Below are 21,518 nucleotides of genomic sequence, written 5' to 3'. Positions count from 1 at the left end.
GCCGGCTGCCCGTCTCGGCGCCCTTCGGGCGCGCGACAGCAAGCCGGACGCGCCGCGGGCCGCTTCAGCTCGCGCTCGGGAGCCTCCCGCCCTCCCGAGAGCCCTGGCTTCAGCAGACGCTTTCTTTCCAAGCCCTTGCAGCTGTAGTAAGGAGTGGAAAAGCTGGTGTGTTAATAACGCAGTAATTTCTGCCTGAGAAATACTATTAACATTGAAACAGGGTTAGTGAAAGAAATGGGACAGATGTGCTAATTTCCAGTTTTGCTACTTCTAGTTCAGTCTGTCATTGAATATTTGTTCTTAATGCGTAGTAGGAAACATTCCCTGTGGTCTTTTYCCCTTCTCTTGGTTTCTTTCTGGAGAATAAAAAGAGTTTAATAATGCCTTTTCACCTGTATRGCAGAGCCTCCCAGAAGTTTAAGATGTTCAGCAGAAATAATAAAATTGTTTGCCACTGCCTGTAATAACAAGCTGAAGAGTCCCGCTGCGATTTTTATGGAATTGGTATCTTTGCTTGAATGCCCCATTTGCAGACCAGTTACGCTGAAGCTTCTAGTTTCTGTGTAGGTTAGTAATAGTGAGACCTTCTTTCTTTTCCACTTTATACAAACTCTCATACAGAGCCTGTGAAATGATGCTAAACCAAAGGAAAAAAAAAAGAGGGAAAAGGCAGACTAGTGCTGTGCAGGTCCCACTGATGATGTTTATCCCTCCCCTCTAAACCATAGCTGCTCTTGCTGGTGCAGCGTGTAACCACGGGCAGTGCAGCAGAAAGCAGATTTGCAAAGAACATTTTCAGGTTCCGGTTTCTGCTTATCTAAATGAATCCTGTAGCTCAAGCTGTCCCCTTYAGGAAGCGCCTAAGCATGCTGGAGGTGTTGCTGCTGTGGTACCCTTGCCTCGCTGGTGGGCATCAGCTGGCTGATGTGAGAGCTGCCCATAGTTCTCCCAGCCCACTCCGGTACACCTCTGCTGGCGGGAAGTCTCTCTTCCCCAAATAGTTGTGTGTCTGGTGCAAACTGACTTGCATACTAATGGTATAGATGAGGCTGTTAATGTTACATTGAAGGACTGCAATTTAGATTACCGATCGCTTCCTGTAATGAGATGCTGGTTTTCTTTGCATCTGGCTTGCTGCACACCCACCCCATCCAATTGCACCGAAAATGCCGTATGCTCAGTGCCCGGCACGCCACTCTGCAGGGTGCTTGCACCACCTCTGGTATGTTACCTGGCTTTCTTCTCTCCGTTTACAAGAGAGATGGTGAGAAACATGGAAACGGCAGTCCAGGAGGTCCCTTCCAGTCCTGTTTTTTTCTGTTTCCTCTGAGTATCTAAAGTTTTTGAGCAAAATTTGAACATACAGTAAAAACCACAAGCTGGCAGCCTAACAAAACAGCAGGTCACAAAATGAGTCAGTGTAAGACACAAAGCCACAGTGCCCTGGGATAGCTGTAGCCCTGAATTGCAATTTGTAAAAACAGTGCTGCCCACACACCAAGATGTTGTTATGTGGTCCTCGCTTGCAGCAGACAGACGTGTTGGAGAGGGCTTGTTTAGTGCTACTTTTTGATGAATATTTTATGTCTTTGTCTGAAATTGCAGTTTTAGAGGAAGAAGTCTTTGGTGATGCTGGCGTTTGTTATTGCTACTTGCTTCCTTTATCCATCCCCTAATGGCTTGTTCCTGAGCCTTAGGCCATTGGGCCACCCTCACACTTGTATCCTGGACTGGATGAAGGACCTGGTGCTCCTGTGGCGTAACATAGCAGAAGAAAAAAAAAATTGACCCCCCCCCCCAAAAAAAAAAAGAAAGAAAGAAAAGAAAAGAAAAAAAGCACTCTTTAGGCTGGATTAATTCCCCCATTCAGGTCTCAGCCCAGTTATGTAAAAATTTGTGTGGCACCACTGAGGGAGCATGGTGTTTCTGGGGTGAGGGCACCTTACAGTAGCCACAGCCTTGGGGTATCAAGCCCAAATTCAAGTCAGTGTTACCACCTGCAAGGGAGAGAGGTGAGGTAGTCCGTGTCAGCTTGGTGAAGACCACCATGTGGTGCAGGACTCTTTGCACTGCCTGCTGTACTTATCGAAGCTGGACAGAACTGCTCAGGGACCCAGAGAGACCACCCCAAAGTTGCAGAGAGGAACAGGGAGCAGAGCATGTCCTCACAGGTCTGGCCGGGGCAGCAGACAGGGTTTGGTTGAGCCTGAGCTCTGGACCTTCCTGTAGTCAGCCTTGGACTATCACCAAAAATGTGTGTGATTAGACAGAGGCACCAGCTATTGTATTCAGACCTGCTGTCTCTTGAAGTAGTTCTGTAAAAACACTTTTTGTTAAATGGTAGAGAGACTTGTCCTTTGGTTAACGTCTTAGCCGGTGACTGAGGGGGTTCAGCTCGGCCCCTTGGTTCTCTCACTCTTCCTACGTGACCTTGGAATTAGTTGGTTTATTGGTCTGAACCACAGTTCCTCTAACTCTTTCCACCCTTAAGTTTTGTTTTTGGAAAGTGACAATATGTTTGTGAAAACAGCTGTCTCTGCAGTAGTAACCTCCTATTAAAAATACAGTAGCCAAAAGCATGTGTACTCAGTGTCACCTCTCAATAGTGCATATATTCTTTCTCTGATCAGTCTTTAAACATGATAAATGTCTCATATCATTTATATAGCAATGTGGTATTGTTTACACTCAAATTTCTCTCCAGCTTTCATTGATCACTGGCACTAGAGATTAATGATTCATAAAATTTGAGAAATGGCAATCTGGAATTTCAGCTAGAGTGATTGCTTCAGGGCTTAGACCTCACGAATCTCATGGTGTTTTGGCAGGCTGCTGTGATGTGGTGGAGTGTAAGTGGAACCCATACAAACTAGCAAAATTTAACTCAAAGTGATACCAGTTATTTTGTGGTTTATCCCTAAGATTTTCCCTGCATGGACTTGGACCAGTGATAAGAAGCGGGAGCATTGCTCTCTGATTCGGAAGGTTTTCATTAACAGCTGCTAGCAATCAATGAGAGCAGGCAAGTTAAATAGCCTATAACTGAGAAGCACATGCAGGAGGAGGCAATCCATACCTTTCCAGCGTGGGTGAAATGGGTTATTATCTTGATGCTTTTCTTCTCTCTCTGTCTCTCTCTCTCTCTGTCTCTCTCTCTCTCTGTTTTTTTTTTTTTAGGTTTGTTTAGCTTAGTGCAGTCATAACCTATAAACAGGTAACAGAAACTGCATGGGAGTGTTTCAAGGGATCAAACACAAATAGGATGTTTGAACTAGTCTAGGTAGTAATGGCTCCTGTGAATGTGTGCTCATATTTACCACTGGCTATAACTTCTGTTACTTCTTGTTGTCTGGTTCTGCTCTGTTCTCCTATCTGATGACCTTTCTGTCACTGTTTATGGGTGGTAATAAGTGATCATGTCAGCAGTTATATTTACCTTTACAAAAAGACAAGTAACTAACTGATTTCCATGTAGCATAACTGCAGTTACATCGTTTTTTGCCCCTTTGCTGATGAAATGGTTACTCTAATACTTGTGGTAGAGTTGGAAGCTGATGTTGCTTTCTGCTTAGGGCAAGAAATTAAATATTGCTGTGCAAGATGCTCTTCCTGACATAGATCCTCTGGTTCTCATTTGCTCTGGGTGATTAGGAGCCTCTTGCTTATGTGGAGTAACTTCTTGAACTGGGATACAGTGAGAGATAGTACCATTGTCTAACAAAATAGCATCAGCTGGAATTTTCAGGAGGATTGTGAATTTGTCTGTTGCTGTGATTTTTGGAAAGTCTGGCCTTTGCTATTTGAACCTAATTCTCTGATTTTTTTTTTTATTGCATCTCTGCATTGCCTTTTTTCCTAACGAGCAGCTGACTTTCTGTGATAGTGCATATATGCTGGGAGCTAGCCAGACAGTGTAAACTAAAGTGTGTATTTTAACATGTATTTTGCTATTATCGGCCTCACAGTTGGACTGAGAATCTCTCATGTAGTTGGCAAGTGCTTGGTGTATGTAGCCCTTGATACTGACTTCTGACCTCTTGGGACCAAAACACCTAGAAGTATAGTAGATGCAAAACTTGGTATCCATTAATGAAAGGCATTYACTGTTTCAAAATCTATGTTCATTTCCAGCTCCTGCTTTATGATTGCATTGCAGAAATGCTTTAATTTTGACCCTCCTGACTGTAAGAAGAATGAAGTCTCTTTGTTTGCATTAAATGGCACAGTCTTAGCCATGGTAGCAGTTCTGGACTCTTCTGCTTTATTTGGTCCAAGGGATGTGATAATTTCCTGCGTGATGGGCAGAGAGGCGCCTCTGCACCCTTGTCCTGTGCCCACGCAGGTGGCGAGCTCTTAGCACTAAGGCTGTCTTCAGAGGTCTCACTGCACGCAGCAGTTTCAAGTAGGAGGTAGTGGTCCATACAGTGAGTAGGATGCCTGTGTTCATTTTCTTCTGGTTAATTTTTGTAATTTGCTTTTTTTTTTTTTTTAATTCAGTTGAAAACAAATTCAACATCCGACTGACAGGTTTGGGTCTAAAATGCCTCCTGCATAGCTCGGTGTTGGATATCATTATTTATGCAGATAAGTGCAATTCAAATTGCAGCTGTATAAATATATTTACCAGGTCATTATGCATCATTTAGAATGTGAAAGCCGTAACATTGTGCTTTAAGAGGCCCTTCCAAAGCATAACCTGTGCAACCTTTTCCTCCTATGTTTATGATACTTGTTCTGAGCAGAAACATGAAAATTTCCATCCATCTCCAGTATAGCCACACATTCATTTATTTATCTTGCTAAATAACTTCTTACCTTATTATGAGAGAAGTAATTACAAAAAAGAAATCTGCATTTTAATATCAGGTTGGCTACTGTTTATTTTATTGAGGGGAAGGGGAGGGAACGCTGTCCTCAAGAGCACGATGCTATCAGGAGTCTCTTGCACTCATTAGTGGCACATTTCACATAATTAGACTCTCAGCTTGGAAATGTGTGGATTGCAAATGCAGCAAGGTTAATTGTCTGTCATGCAGCACACATTAGAATATAGATAAACTTTAAAACCGTTAGTCTTTGTTTCTTGTCATGGTAAAGCTTATTTTGCTAAAATCTAAAACTTTGAGGCTTGCAGGAGTTGTATGTGCCTTTGAGCATGCCCTGCTGTTGTAGCTTCTTCTGTTCTAACGTGAGCCTGCTTTTCCTTTGTTTTTATTTATATATATATATATATATATATGTATGTATATGTATATATGTGCATACACACATATATACACACATTTATATATATAAATATTTATTTTTATATATGAATATATATATAAATAAATATATTTGTATATATAAAATAGTTAAGCTTGATTCTTGAGAGCCACATCTTTAAGTGATTGCAGTTACAATTTGGAACAGCTCCTATAGTAATTACTAAAGATCAAGCCCTAAAATGACTCATTTTAATGATACCAATCACCTCAATGTCAAAATTCTTGTTTAAAGGAAGAATTAGGTGAAAGTCAATGGAACAGTCGTCTTTTTCCAGACGGACTTTGAATGCTAATCTGCAAGGAATTGGAGCGGCTCTGCCAGTGGTGCTGCAGGTTGTCTTGGCACACGGCCATCCCCTCGCTGCGCTGGGGCTGCAGCTGCGTGTCCTGTCGGGGCCAGAGCTCGCTGCTGCCTGGTTGTGGCTTCTGGCAGGTTAGGACACACAGAATCACAGAAGGGTTGAGGTTGGAAGGGACCTSTGGAGGTCAACCCTCCTGCTTAAGCAGGGTCGACTAGAGCACATTGTATAGGATCGTGTCCAGGTTGTTTTTGAATATCTCCAGAGAAGAAGACTGTACAATCTCTCTGGGCAACTTGTGCCAGTGCTCTGTTACCCCATACATGTGGCTTTTCCCTGGTGTCCAGCTGTTCTACTGCAGGTTAAAATAACACACATGTATATATACACACATGCACACATACATTTTTCTAACATGCCAAGGTTGTATCAGTGATTCGTGAAGGATGAAAGAGAATACCTTCTTGACCAGTCATGTGGGCATGCTTTGCTGTTTGAATCACCCGATCCTGTGCTTGTGGTCTACTTGGATTTTCCTGGGTCAGGGTGGTGGCACCATGTTCTGATGTTCAACAGAGCAAATTTGGAAAGCAGAGCAGAAACAAGCCAGAGACTGCAGAGTTGAGGAAAGCAGATGCCTGCTGTCTGTGCCTGGAGGTCTTCCCGTGCAGCKGTTAGTGCAGCTTTGTGCGGGCACCAGCCTCCCTGCCTGCGGCATGGGCCGCGGCGCAGTACTGAAGTGCGGGACTGCCGGCARGGAGTAGCAGTGTGCATCGCATGCGTGTGCAGACCTACTGTCGCTGTTAACCAGGTCTCGGAGCAGCGTGGGGGCCTCAAGGACCCTCATACGTTTTCCTGAAAGTTGCWGGTGTGCTTGCAAGGTCATGTGAGTTGCACCAGGAAGCAGCAGTGATGGTTTTAGATGTAGAAGCGATGATTTTAGATGCAGCGGTGATGAATGTACCATACCTGGGTCTTGAACTAAGTTCAGATCAGCTTATCCCTGGTTGACCAACAGCGTTACACAGGCAGTGGGGTGGCACACTGTATTTATTGCGCCTATGAAGAGCATGAATTGGATCTCATCAAATGCTAAGTGGGGCACAATCTCTTTCGTATCTTTCTTAATGTTTTCTTGCTGCCAGTCCAATATGTTGCTTCCAGTTTCTTCATATTGCCGTAGCCATCTGTGARTATTGTCTAAGTAATTGTGGCCTGGGGGATAGAAAACAGCCTCGCGTTGTAGCGCTCATGTTAATACCCTTGGAAGGGGCTTCCAGCTATGGTTGTTGTCGTCTTTTGGGATAAATCATTTGCTTTGTCTTGAATTACTGTGTTTTATAACTTTCATTTTGGCTAAAATATTTGTTTTGCTTGTGTATGACTCCACCTGGCCACTTTGCRCTCTTTCAGGAGAGTAGTTTTCTTTTAAACACTACCAACCCACTTCATTATTATGGAAATAATTTTGTCATACCCCTTAATATGTTGTCCAAGGCTTTTTCTATTCCCCAGAGCTTTCTTTTTTTAAAAAAAACAATAAAAAATGTCTAGCTGTAAATTTCACATTCACAAGTAATGGAAAGCAGTAAAGTTGCATTATTCTGTTGCAACAATGCAAGCAAAGAGAAATATGTGTACCATAGATGGAAGTAAATGCCCGTCTTGGAAGGAATGGTTTACAAAAGGTGTTCCACATGCAAGGGAATTAATTAGAATAATTAATAAGAGTGATTTGTGCTTGGTGCTSGCCTCGTTGAACCACAGCACTCCTCCTCTTCTTTGTTTTCTTTGTTTTTATTGAATAAGTTGCTATAAATAACGGTGGCTCCTCTGAGCAGGCGGCCAGGCAAACCAACTGAAATGTCCTGACGTGCACAAACCACCATAAAGGGRGAATTTCTCCGCTGTAGTCAGCTTCGCGGCAGAAAGCAGAATAGAGTGGGAAGTTGTTGGTGTCCATCCGAGGCGCTTGCAAGGTTTTGAGCCTTGAGGAGGGAAGAGGTGTTTAGCCCTTGGCAGCCTGTCCTGTAAGCAGTATTCAGAGCATTGCTTGGGACCTGCTTACTTGGAAAAGCCTTGTAGAAAGTGCCGACAGCTCATCCAGAGACCACCAAAGATAACGAAGCCTCCATTCAGCCCTTTAGAGGGAAAGAACTAGGGTGGCTCTTGGCATCTGCATGTAGCTGTTGGACTAAATTGAAAATGGTTTGCTAGACTGCCAAAGTGGTTAATTTAGTGTTAATGGATTTTTGTACATTTTTTAAAAAACTTTTATTGGGTAACAGCAATATGTGCTGAATGTCCTTTATATTTCTGAAATGTATGTGAATTCAGTTGTGTGACGGGGTATTTTTCTCGTCCTGGAGCAAGTGCTTTTCCAAAGTGTTGCCATTAAGGAGGTGCCAGTCTGCGAGCTGGCTGCTCTTCGTTTTTCTCTTTCACCTACAGTTATTTCAAATGTACACTTTTTCCTGCTAAAGCACTCAGTTGTAGTGAGTAGGACTGCTGCATCGCAAAGTGCTTGTCTTCTGGCTCGGCAGAGCTAAGGCTCTGCTTTCCCTACTTACTTCAATCAGTAGGGGAAAGGGAAAAGTAAGCTTGCTCGTCCTCAAGGTGCTGGGCACAGGGTGTCTCTTAAGCTTCACGGAAACGAGATCTGTGCGAGTGACACTTGTTTGATGCAAAATCAGTATTTATTTTCGGTCTCTCTCATCCTGGCAGCGAKGAACAGCAGTCACAGGCACTTCAAAGCAGCGCTTTCCCCTTTGGAAACGGCAGTGGCTAAAGTGCCACAAACCGGGCGCGGGCGCGGAGCCCCCAAGCACGCGGTTCCCCGCGGTCGTCCCACATCGCACAGGAACGGCCCCGCGGGGCCTGGTCCCTCGCGCCCGGCTGCTCCTCGGTGCCGGCCGGAGGACGTGGAGCAGCAGGGCCGCGTGGATTAGCCCCCAGTGATGTATTTATTCGGCACTCGATATGATTTTAAGAACGTACTTCCTCCTGCGACGCGGTGGGAATCTGCCTTCTAAACTGCTGGCATAAAGCTCAAATTTTAAAGCTGTTTTTGCAGTTGAAAACGTCATTTGACTGTGTTTACGTCCTCCCTCCTCCTCCACGCCGCTTCTCGCTCTCCTCGCTTCGAGAGGACGCGGGAGGCGCGCTCGGCACGCGAGCCCTCGGGGCGTCCGGCCGCGCCGGGAGTGGGCCGGGCGCCGGGCCGGGCGCAGAGGTGCCTTCGCGGCCAGGCCGGCAGCCGCTTTCCGCCCGGCGCGGTCGCCAGCGGGTCGATTCGGCGAGGCGGGACGGTGCCGCCGCCTCGGGCCGCGCGGGCCCCCCGAACCGCTGCGCCGCGTGTGCTGCCTCCAGCGACGGCGCTGGTGCGGTGTGTGAGACGGGGYGGGGGGGCAGAAATTCAAAGTTGCGTTCCTACTTTCACCTGGAAAAGCTAAGCTTCCCGTATTTTGTGTTTTCTGGTGTAATTCAAAGGCCGAGGCGATGTCACGCGTGTGAATGGTGACTATTCCCGGTGCTGGTGTGAGACGTGCCCCCTCCTGGTTGTACGTATCGGCTGCAGCGCAGGTTCCTACAAGGAGCTGGAGCAAAAGCTGCGTGGTGGACAATAAACAGCAAAAGCCTGTAGTTGAACTGGCCCAGGCTGCTACACCGTCCCACGCAGTGACATAACGTCATTCGAAACCTGGTTTTTGGTCACAATTTTCTTTAATCAAGGTGGCTTTTGAAATCAAGAATTTCCAGAAGAAACCTGTGCTATTTGGCAAACACTGGACATCATTTGTCTGGCTTTTAAGTAGTCTGAGGCGCTATTTGTTACATGAATCCCTTGGTCTTTCCAGAATGTTTTAGATGTTCAGTAGCTGCTGCTTCTTATAGAAATACTGCCATTTGCGGAGGAACAGTGCGTGCTGGAAGAGCTTTTGTCTGCAGTCAGGCTGGCAGTGACTGAGAGAATCCAGACGATCTCCCAAAGAGGAGGCTGCGCAGCTGGGCCTGTCTTTGTTAAAATAATATTTTGCTCTTACTCTTTAAAAAGTTTCTGTAGGCTGTCCGTCATACGCTCCTGCGAGTGCTCTGGCCTTCCTGGTGCGATACGGGGTTGAGTGGACCAATGCAGAATAATTACGTTTAATCACTTAAAGTCTAACTGGCGAGTGGAGGAGCTTATCTCCTCAAGGTGGTAAGAAAGAGCAGTGACTGCTGACACCATGCGTCTTCAGAAATGTGCAGACACCCAAAGCAGAGATCCCTCTTGCTTCTCCTTTCGCCTTCGGATGAGGGTGTGTGCTTCCCCCCACCACCTAGCTGATGACATATTTGGATTTCCCTGAGGTTTCTCAGTCTGCTTTCACTCCTGGTATCGTTTGGGCAGCAGTCACTTAATATTTACAGGTGGATAATGATGATTCTCTTGTGTTAGCACATGCTGGTGGAAGGTTACGTTGAGGGGTATGGCTGAGGTGAGACACTTTCTCAGCTGGGCGTTGTGTGCTGCCTGGCATACTTACTGATGGCAGAAAAAACGTCCAGAGCATTTCAAGGCATGCTACTTTGGCAGGGTTTTCTTTTCCTAGGTTAATTGTTTCTTCATTAGCATATTTACAATGAATTTATTAAGCCAAAGATTGTTTTATAGGCCCAAATAAAAGTAGGTAAGAGTGTATTGTTTCTTGGAGGAAAGCCAGATTTCTTTCATTTTGTTCTGTGGTTTAGGTAAAGTGAGAATCATAGTGACCTAAGTATCTGGGGATATTAAAACTCAACATTAGTCGCAAGAACAGAGTAAGCTGATAAACGGCTTTAGTTTAGCAGAGTAAATTCTTGTCTGATTTCAACAGAAGTGATGGATTAAGAAGAAAGCATCGTCGATGACCTGGTTTTACTTTGTTAGGTTTTCTAGTTGAATAGGGTGTTGTAGAAAGTGACACTCTGCAGTAAGACCTTGGACTACCAAGGCTTAGGTTTTAAGTGTTCCTTACACTTCTAAAAGATGTTTCTTTAAAGATTTTGTTTGAGTGCTAATTCCAGAATGCTAATGATGGATTCTCCTGTAGGGATGTTTTCTCTTTCTAACCTCTTTATTAACTGACTAAATAGACAATTTTTGTGCTTTTGTATTTTGCTTTTTAATGAGATTTGAATCCTCTGGCCAAGTCCAGGGCTCAGATTTCTACATGAAAAAAGAGAAAATGCGCAGTGCACTTAAGTGCAATGTACGGAGCTGGAGTCATCTTCTCACCAGGATGAAATTTTAATGGAGAACAAAGCAGCAGTAGTGTAATTGCAGCCATTTGGCAGAAAAGCTTTACTAAGCATCTGACCAACCTTATTGTTATAATATACTGATCAACTTTCTTAAAAAAAAATAGTTCTAAAGCCTTAAAGTAGAAGAGCACTGGTCAATTGTAATCTAATAAAATATGATAACAAAGAATTAAGTCAAAGATGCAAGGGCCTGCTTATGGACCTGAGTTGCTCTACAGCCAATATGTCTTTAATATTCTCCAGTTACTGCAGTTTGCTTCACTCATCCAGATGCCTTAAAGATCCTGCAGTTTCTGTGTGGTGGTGAAATGTCAGGATCTCTGTCCAAAAAAAAATCCTCTGAGATGTCTGTTCAAAAATGTGTTTGTTTCCAACCTGGCACTTTGGACCAATAATAGCTGAAAGCACTGCCTTTTTCGCTGTTCTCAAGTAATGGCCCTTTCTGTCTGCTCTTTTTGTAGATTCAACCTCCTAGTCCCTACACCGGCTTGGAGACTCAGGTTAGTACCATTTCCCCCACTTTTTACTTACAAGGGATTTTCTGAAAGATAGGGCTAATCTGTGCACTCTGTGCTACCATATTTACAATATTGACAATATTTAACCCTATGGCTGGCCCTGGAAAAAGTGGAACTGTAGTAGTGGGCACTGTAGTTCCCAAACATGAATGACTTGGTAGTAAAAAAAAAAAAAATGACTCTTTGCAGAAAGAAGGAAGGGCTGGTTTTGAGGCAGGCAGGAGCCGACGTACAGCTGGGCAAGAGCAGAAGTAACTTATTTGTTAGAACAAAGATTACTGTCGTCAAGGCAGTGCAAGCATCTATTCATGAACTTCTTGTTTCTTTTCATATACTCAATTTCTTAGTGTATATTAGGATCCCAGCTGCTGGTGTGTTACTTTAAAACACTGTCATGCTGCAGATTTCCTCTTTAGACATTACAGTGAACTGTAATGAATCCACGGAGATGCCTGGCACCAGAAGGTCAAAGTGACAGAAGGGATCTTACAAAGTCACTAAAGCTTTGATTCATGTTTCCTAACAAGGCAGCATCATTGATTTCCATTCTCACTGATCTTTTGGAGACAGCTAAGGCAGTGGTACTAGCATGCTGAAGATGAGCATTTATTTAGAATGTCGCTGAGTGATGCCATAAAGAGTTCTACCTTTCTTCTCTGCTGACCTGTCCCCGGGGAGAGTTTTTCACTGTTTTGTATTTGTTTCAACAAACCTACTACATCTTCTTTATAGACCTTGGAGCTAAGCCCTTGAGTTGCAACTGGCAGAGAAGGATCACACAGGRATTATTCTATGCAGTGTCGTTATCAGGTGGTATCAAATAAGGATAGATAATAAAGTACAAATTTGTATGTGATGCAGAACCAGAAATATACAATATTCAAAGCTATTTTATTACTGAGTTGAAATAGAACAGGAATAAGATCCCATGTCAGTGAAGGTGTTGGGGGATGTGCATATGTGTRTATGATCAAGAGAGAATTTCACACTGGAGACAGCAAGAGAAATAAAAGACASTACATATAAAAGAATACATGCTTTTCTGTACCCTTTTATAGGTGTTTAAAGKGTATAGTGACCAGCCCCAGGAAGGTATTTGCTGAGATCATCCATTTACCCCCAGAAATTTTTGTCATAYCCACTTCTGAATCCGTTTTACATAGCATTTTACATTACTGTGCAACTTGAAATCCATGATGAGGACCAGCAGGAACTTCTTACAGGCAATGTTTCTATGGCCCAAAGCACCTTAACTGCTAGAGTTGGTTCAACTGTAAGACTTGATCAGGTGGCAACTTAAGGAGAGAGAATGAAGAGACTGTATCTCACACCACTCTATACTGCTGAAGGTCAAGGTATTATTTTGGTTTCCCGCAGCACTGTGACGCTTGCTCGAAGAGYAGGCCCCTTCAGAGGGGTCCAGGATGAAACCTGTGGCAGGCAGAGGTGCAYACACGTTTGTGCAGTAACCCATTAGTTTTTCTCAGCTTGGAGATCAGCAATATCTCTTCATATGTAAACTTAATGGCAATAATAAAAACCAAAATTACCATCTTTCTTTCTGGAATAYAAAATTCCAATTTTTCTTTTGTGAAAAGTCAAAATATGAACTAATTTTACTCTGCAGTTTCCAGATAACAGTTTCATCTGACTGGTTCACAGCAGTATGAAAGCAGTTCGTGGCACAGTGAGGTACACATGAGTGTGGGTATCRCAGCTGAAGGCCAAAGCAGTGTTTTGGTTTCCAGCAGTATATTTATCTCTGAATTTAGGTGAAGTGTTCAAAAGCATTCAGATTAGCAATGAAAGAAGTTGTTTTACATTCAGATCCCAAGTTACCCATTTAAGTTTGGACCCATTCTTAGGTGCAAATTTCTCTATTYTCTTGCTATGAGAAACATTGTGTGAAAACTAACATCAGCAGCTTTAAAACAGGATGTTCATTAATATGGTTAGYAAAGAATCCCAGAATCTGCAAAAATTTGCCCACTTTTTTTTTTCTTTTCCCTCTGGAGGAGGGGGAAGGGAGTAGTTGCTACATACATATAAGAAATGCTGAGAAGACAGGTGAGTGGTRTGTCTACTTGGGTGGTTTCCTGTGTCTTGTTGGGATGAATCAGCTTGTTTGAGTTTTCTCTCCACTGCCCTTTGGTTTCCTGCCTTGCTGTAGCTGGGCTGGCCTTTTGAAGGCTGATATTTGGAAGCTATGCTTCATGAACAGAGATAGTGTTCTGAGTGCTTCTTGTGAATTTTTCACATTGTTTCCCCTTCTTCTCCTAGTTTTCCAGTCACCTGTAGAACTATTGAAAATTTTCATGGCTGCAAGTAGTCTTCTGAAAGAGAAAGTGKGTACTCTTCCAAGCAGCTCTACTTTAACAAATCTCTTTGAATTCCTCCAATAAAGATATACTCCGGGATGTGTATTTAAGTTGACAGTGTTTTGTGTAAGTGCACAGAGGGAAAACATTTACTTAAGAGCTGAATAAAAGTTTTCTGTTCATGTTTTCCCAAGAGAAAGACAGTTTCTGCAAACTTGAAATGATTTCTTTTCACAATTTTCCTCATTTTCTTCTCTCTTTTGGAGGCGTATCAAAATATTTTGTTCAAATACTGCCAAATCGCAGTATACCTATTAATCAAATTGTAGTATATTGAGGATCAGTTTGATTCATGTATCGCTACCTATACTGAGACAACACATCAAAAGATGATACAATCTAGGCAGCTCCTGTTCTTCCTGGTCCTCTCTACAAATGGGATTATATTGCTCACAAATTAATATTCTTTTTAGCTGCACTTTCTTCTTATGTTAAATGGTGCATAGCAAGTGTAAATTGTGTAGTGTATTGATTTGATGCAGAAGATTAAAAAGTTATTTATCAGCTGTGTTYGAGGGAGTAGGAGGTGTCAAATTTATTTGCACTGTGTTGCAAAATGATACTCACCTAGGGTGAGATCCAGAAACTTGATCTTTACTGTATTGGAAAAACACTTTGAAAACAAACCTCCTGTTTCCTATCTCTAAATCCCGCTGTGAACTAGTGACTAAAACAGAAAGGCTGAACATCCTTGCAGTATTTGCTAAGGTCTCTTCGGCAGAATTCTTTCAGCCTGTTCAGGTGTATTTACCTTTCCTGTAATGTAAAGGCAATCTGAATATAAGTCTGAGAGAATGAAGAAAAAAAATGAGGGCTATTTTCAGTACTTSAGACAGTTGTACTTTTCATCTGAGACAGATGTGACTGCATTTGTGACCACTTTTCTCATGCTTTCAGAAGCTAGCTCCATCACAGAGAGCATAGCTGTTTACATTTTGCACTTCCCAACTCTTGTTTCACAGAAACACCAGACACCAAATGTAAGGATGTCAGTATGAGTTAGCCCAGAGATAAATTTTGGCTCAGTTTTTCATCCTCTTGGTGGAAGGGAGGTTGTTACCTTCTTGGGTTAGAGACGTCATTATCAGCCTTCTTCYAAAGTTGTAGTTTTGTGGCTGTTGGGAGGTGTGTTGGAGAGGGATTGGTGAGATGCTGGTTAGCCTCTGGAGCTCTGGCCTGAGGACTGTGGGCTTGAGGATTGTGGCTGGTGAGACAGTGGGACGCTGCTTGCAAGGCGAGAAGTCAGCGCTTGCTCGAGGCTGCTGGAGTCTGGCCCTCTGCCTTCAGCCRTAGGAGGCCAATGCTCCCATGTGTTCTCCTTTCACCTGTGCAAGGTCTTTTTAGTGCCATAAATGTTGCAGAGCTTTAAAATTGTTTCCTTGGCAATATATTTGCCACTCAGAGATGAAGTTTTGAACTAAGCTTAGGTGAGGGGGATAAATAAAAACCTGAAACTGAATGTCACGTCAAATTGCCTGTTTGTGTTGGTAGAGCAGGTCCAGCTGCATGTGTGTACTTGGCACAGAGCCTGCCCTGTAATAAGGAAAGCCGTGGAGCTGGGAAGTAGTTACGTCAGGGAGATATTTAACTTTTTTAGTTAAAAATGAACTAGAAGGAAGGATCTGGACTTGGTCCTGCCAGGGTGGTTATCCCTGCTGCGATGTTTGCCATGACAGCAGGCCTTTTCAGAGGGGTCCAAGATGAAACCAGTGGTGGGGAGACCTACACTGCCACAGCTTGGAGGTCAACAGTGTCTCCTCATATATGAACTTGATGGCAATAATAAAACAAAAATTACCGTTTTTCTTCGCAGAATACAAGATTCCATTTTTCCCTTTGTAAGGAGTCCAAATGTGAACCAGTTTTACTCTGCCGTTTCTAGAAGATGGTTTCATCTGACTGGTTCACAGTAGCATGAGAGTGGATGGTGACTTGTAGCCTTATTGAGAGGAAGTGGTATGTGTCATTTCCAGATGTTACCAAAATGTGAAATTCTGAGATACCTGAAATACTGTGCACATTTGGGGTCCAAATGTGAGAATTACATGTAACAAAGATGTCATGTGAACATGAAGTATTTCAGCTGGAAAGTTATCTTAACCGGGAAAGTCATCTGAAAGAGGTCAGGAATATAAAAAAGGCTTGTCAGCAAAGAAGCAGTGTGAAAAATGCCTCCACAGTCTCCCACAGTGAAACTCAAGTGCTCGCCCACTTTGAAGCAAGTGCTGGTGTTTGAATGTGTGCAAAAGTATGCTTGCCATCTTTACAACAAAACCAGATTCCTTTCGTGTGTGTGTATATAGTGTATATACATGCACGCACATACACGCACACACATACAGATGTGTGTTCTTCTGTAATAATGGTGTAGTTCAGCAATCCAGTACCTCTTACAGAAGTCAACCTTTCTTCTTTTTGAGTCAGCACCAGGTCCCAATTATGTCGGTAGTTATAGGATGCCTTATAATGCATCTTAATCCTGACCTAGAGAAGCTTACCCTTACAGACCGATCAGATCAGACAAGCAGACAGTGATCACTTCCTGACAAAATTTGTATTTTTTGTATTTTAAAGGCAATGCAAATGTGTGGTATTGGAAGCAGCTGTGCTGGCCGTGGTGCTGTGCGGAGGCTGGGGCAGGCGGGGGCTTGCAGACCTCCGGGGTCTGATTCACAGTTCAGCCTCGAGAGCAGCAGGCTTCTCTCAGGACACACTGCTTCTTTAAGATCATTTACTGGCAGTTAAAGTAAATCATTCTGAGGTGGAAGTCCTGTGAAAACATGGTTGCTCTCAGGAGTGACAGTGTCCCTCAGTAAGGCCAAGCTCAGTGTAACTCTTGGGCTTGTTTTTCCCTGCAGATCCAGCCAGTTTAGTACTGTGAGTTCTCTTGTCTCCCTTAAAGAGGCTAGGAGAGAAGATTACTTGTTGTTGTCCTATGTTTTTTTTTCTCTTTATTTTCTTTTTTAAGAGCTAGCTCTTTTTAGAACAAAAATGTGCTACTCAGCAGAACACTGTGTCAAGAAAAAGTGTTGTCATATTAAAGGATATTTATTATCCCATAATTCCTTTCTCTGAAATTGATTTCTGGCTTAATTCAATAAAAGACTTAAAGACGAAGGTTCACACTGTGTCACTCTTTTGTGAATGTTGCACTTCAGGATTAAGTGGCCGCTTTCAACAGCAAAAATGTAGTYTTACAGCATATCTTGCGAAAGCCCAGCAAGATTCTTTTGTCATCAGGTATGGGTCAAATAATTTCATTGCCTGTAAGAATCTATAAATAATTATCTGTTCAGTTGTTTTGACCTTTAATTATTTCTTATGTTAAACCCAGAGATTTAAAAACTTAACCCTGAACTCTGAGTGCCAGGAGGGGTGTCAGTCTGCAGCCGGTTCTCTCGGGCTGCACGGCAGAATGGGGCCTGCAGGGTGACCTCTCTGCTGCCTGCAACACTCCAATACCTTCTCACTCATATTTCCTGCTTAGGAACGATGCCATGTTGACAGCCCTGTTTGTCCACAGGACATGATTGTGTCAGCAGGACAAGATGCCTTATAATGCATCTTAAACCTGACCTAGAGAAGCTTACTCTTGCAGACAAATGGGGCTTTTACCCTCTCTGCATGTGCCTGGTCAGCACCTGCTGCTCTGGTGGCTACAAAGCTGATTGCACCCAGGTGCCATTTAACCACTGTTTCTAGGTAAGGCTGGATAAGAATTGCAAACATAAGGTAGAAGGTATGATATTGATTGCTAAGCACCAGAGTGGAAACATGCCATGCTTTGTTTGCTACACTGTCATACATAAAAGGATCTTTATTTGCTCAGGAAAATGGTTTTAAAAGAATGACTAAAAAATAATAGTCCAGGTCTTTTCTGTCTCTGGTATTGGATGTGTTTTAGGATTACTTCGGGTGTTACAGTTACTTCACAAGTTAGAAACTTGGAGTGTTTTTCAGTGTAGGTTAAAATTAATGAAAAATGTGAATCCAAGAATCTTGGGGCMTGTAGAAAAATGCTGAATCTTATAGTTTTTGTGATGAGCTAATTGTAGTTGGTAATACCATAAACATAGAATTATCTATGAAAACATGCTGTGAAGATAATATAAACTTCCAGGGTATGTTATTTTCAAAACAGAGATAAATATTTTTGCCTTCAGCTCATTTTTGGAGGCCAAATTCATAATGTACTGAAGTGAGTAAAAAGCTGAAAAGCCAATGAGATATGTGGCCACTGGGAGAAATTCTGCAACTTTTTGCAGTGACTCTGCTCACTTTGATTGAGGATTTCTCATTCTGCTATCAAAATGAAGAAAAAAACATCATGTTTTACTACTCAGAGAAACATGAAAATGCCAGTAGATTTGCATAGACTTACAACTGAAATCTTGGTAATGCAGTTCCCATAGGAACATCCATTGTAATCAAATTCCTGGGATGTTACTGTGTAATAATCAGATTCACTGATCTGRGCAAAGATAAACTTAGAAATACAGCAGCCAAGAGTGCCATCCGTTGTTAAGTCACAAATGAGAATGAATTTAGGTGCTGTTCAAGGGATGTGTGTTTCAGAGGTGTCCGTGGAGCAGGTTGGGTTGGTCGGAGGCAGGAAATACTCTGCAGCATTAACTGGATTTAGGCGTATTATTTGCACTGGTACATTCCCATTCAGTATTTTGGGAAACTTTGACTTTTGCTTCACACRCAGTCATTGGATGTGATCCAGCCACATATATATTAGCACTTTGAATTTGCATTTCTAGCCCTTGTTCACTGCATTATTTCTATGTTAAAAACTGCAAAATTTGGCATTTGAGGCCAGTGAAGTCCCTTACAACCATGGAGAGAGAGCTGCTCTGCTGCAGGAGGAGGGTGAGCGCCAAGTATCACTTAGATTTCTTTCCACCAGTGCTGTAAAACTTGAAGTTTATTTGCAACTCCTTAAAAAAGAAACAAAGCCTTATATAAAGCTGTCTAACTTCCGTGGAAAAAAAGCACTTACCCATCAGCTCACAGCATCCTGGGTACATTGCACATGTTAATAACATAATTCTTGTCTCCTTTGTTCTTTGAAGGACACTTGATATTTTTGCCATGGTTTAAGTCCGCTCGATGCTTGTAAAAGGTGTCCTAGTGACAGCGCGGAGGGTGAGGTTTCTTCTTTACGAGGTACAACCTGGGAAAACTTTGCGGACATGCTGTGTGCCAAGGGGAACGTCCCCGATGGGTGGGATGGTATTTGTGACTCTCCACTGAACTCYGTGTCTGGAGCTGGCTGATATCTTTGCTCTCATTTGATTGAGTCGTGACTGTAGCCCTCCTTCTCCAGATGTCAGCTGTGTGTTGATTGGCCATTTTTTGTATCCAGATGTGTTCCTTGCATCTGCAGCGTGTGTGATCTGTTCCTCTTAATACTGGTTTGAGAAAATACACTTGTCCTTCCTAGAAGTTGTGAGATTTCTAAGTGTTGGTAAGCTTGCTTGTGCACGGTGCAGCCTCAAGAACGTGAGGTACTCTTAGGTGTCTGTCTTCAATTTGGAACATTTTTAACAGGATGCCTACCCAAGCCTCGTGCTCCAAAGTAAAGATCTTAAAAAGAAAGGACAATTGAGGTCTTTCTCTGCAGAAACTGGTTTTCCGTTACCCTTTTCATCTGCACAGTACGGCTGTGTCTTCCTTACAAATGATAGTTAATTTTTGTGAAGTAGTTAACCTCTGACGGGAGGGGAATTGTAAAATGTAATGAGTTTCCCATTTTTATTATATGGAGCAAAATGGCAGAAGCAAAGATGTATATAAATTATGTTAATTATAATCAATTACTGTCAGTACCAAACGGTTAATGATGACTCTGTCCTCGTGGTACAGTAAAGCTGTTGTGTGCTGTCAGGCCCCTTTGCTCCAAATGGTGTCKTGGAAGCAGACAGATTCCTGATTCTTCGAGGAGAATGGTAAGTGGGCTCAAGGATAAAAGATGAATATTTAATAGCATTAGGTTTGACTGTTAAATTAAGGCTCAAATATAGGACTGTTCTGAAACAATAAAGAATTGTGCTGACAAAATATCCTGAAACTAATTGAATAAGGGGTATCTGGTGCTATTCTGTAAGTGAAATTAATTTAGAAATTGTYCAATTAAATGCATCCAAAAATAATAATAAAAAAAACTCTTATCTTACAAGTTGTACATACTATATATATAATATTTATGGCAATTGCAAAGTCTATATTTCAGTAAGGAACTGTTAAAAATCTATAGGTGTTTTCTTCCTACTCTGCATCCTATGTTGTCAGAAGAGCAAGACTGGAGGAATTCACACATCATTTTCCAGTCAAATAATATGTAACTTCCCACTCGGGACAGCTCTTAAGATGTCATTTGAGAGCACGCTTAGCTACAAGCATTCGTTTAAGTGTGGTTGACTTCAGGGAGACCGTCATATATCAAGCCTTCGTTTCTTATCTAAACTCAGGGTTTCCGTGCAGTAGTTTAAAATACATTTCTATTTCTGGAACCGTGTAACGTACAGGAGACTGGATCCTCTGCTGAGTAATCCACGGTGGCTGTCCGGGCTGCGGCGGAGCAGTGTCAGYGTATGCCGCCGAGGAGGTGCCCTGGTGTGTTACTGCAAGCAGGGCATGAAGTCAAAGTCGAGCTGCCAGCTTGGCGAATTGCAGGCCGGCTTATGCATAGCAGTGGAAGGACGTACAGTGTTTAGAAAGAAAAGCTACTTAAATGATTGTGTCTGATTTTACAAATCATGAAACAGCCCGCGTACAGTGGGTTTTTGGGGGGAATAATACATTTTACTTGGGGGGGTGTTATTTAAAATGATATTRAAATGTGGGGTCTGCTTCTGTTTGGTTTCATCTTCTGTAATAGCTACAGGTAAGCGGAACTGAGAGGGCTTTTGTGATGCTTCTTTTTGCTACAACTTTCCCTGGTTACACTGAGATTAGACTGCAATGGGATAAACAGCTCTTGTGTAGTAAAGTGGCTTAAAATGGTAATTCAATTTTTAGGGTGGTGAAACATGGCAAAGAAAATAAGAATGCACAAATAATTTCTTAGTAACTGTCAGATAATAATTGGGTAAATAGAGACGTGCACAGCTGTGTTTTGCATGGAGTATTTTCCAGAACTACTTGTGATAATTCTATAGCCAGGGCCATTTCTAAGTGGCTCCATCCCCATTTCATRTAGCACACTGGGGAATTTTTTCGGTTTTCATAATTAACCGGTTCTTCAAGTATTGGAGATCACAGTACAAAGAGAATGTGCTTTTAAAACTGCTGATTTTAGTCTACGGAAGTGGGACTAATTGTGAGAAAGGCTGTTTTGCTTGCATATCTCAGCTGCTTCACAAAACTGCATACATGATATGCACTTTTTCATATTAACCTCCTTTCTGCTAAGAGCACCTTGCTTTGCAGACTTGTTGACATAGCCTTGCAGTCACTCTGTTTTTCTCCTCATTTCTGGAATGCATCAGTGTCACTAGAAATAGAAGTTGCAGGGGCGTAGGTTGGGAATAATAGTGTATCATAGWGTATCAGTAGCTGGCTAATTGATTGAACTGCTCAAACCAGTGCAAGATTTGAAAGCATACCACGCATGTGCTCCACTGGCTTGACGTACAGYGATGCTCCCGACTGCGGTTGAGGCTGCTGCGAAGGCGCTGGACTGGTCCCTGTCGCGCTCTGAAATCAGCTGATTTCAGATGTGCCCCCTGGTCCCGTCCCCTCTGGTGCTGGGCACGAGGGTTCCCG

At 42.8% G+C, this 21,518-nt stretch overlaps 1 protein-coding gene across 2 annotated transcripts in view; it reads left to right on the top strand.

The window, feature by feature from the left end:
- The first annotated feature begins 10,878 nt into the window (after positions 1-10,878).
- Positions 10,879-21,518, top strand: part of XYLT1 (xylosyltransferase 1) — a 160,762-nt gene continuing 150,122 nt past the window's right edge. The window contains exon 1 of one of the 2 annotated variants that reach the window (XM_085302499.1): positions 10,879-11,349. The gene's annotated coding sequence lies outside the window, so the exon portion shown is untranslated. The remainder of the gene's footprint in view (positions 11,350-21,518) is intronic. The other variant, XM_085302490.1, reaches the window with a different exon arrangement.

Source organism: Rhea americana, unplaced genomic scaffold, assembly GCF_003343005.1.
Source record: "Rhea americana isolate MKP2758 unplaced genomic scaffold, rheAme1 scaffold_10, whole genome shotgun sequence".
NCBI lineage: Eukaryota > Metazoa > Chordata > Aves > Rheiformes > Rheidae > Rhea > Rhea americana.
Note: the sequence above shows the minus strand (reverse complement) of the source record. Positions and strands in the feature narration are given on the sequence as shown.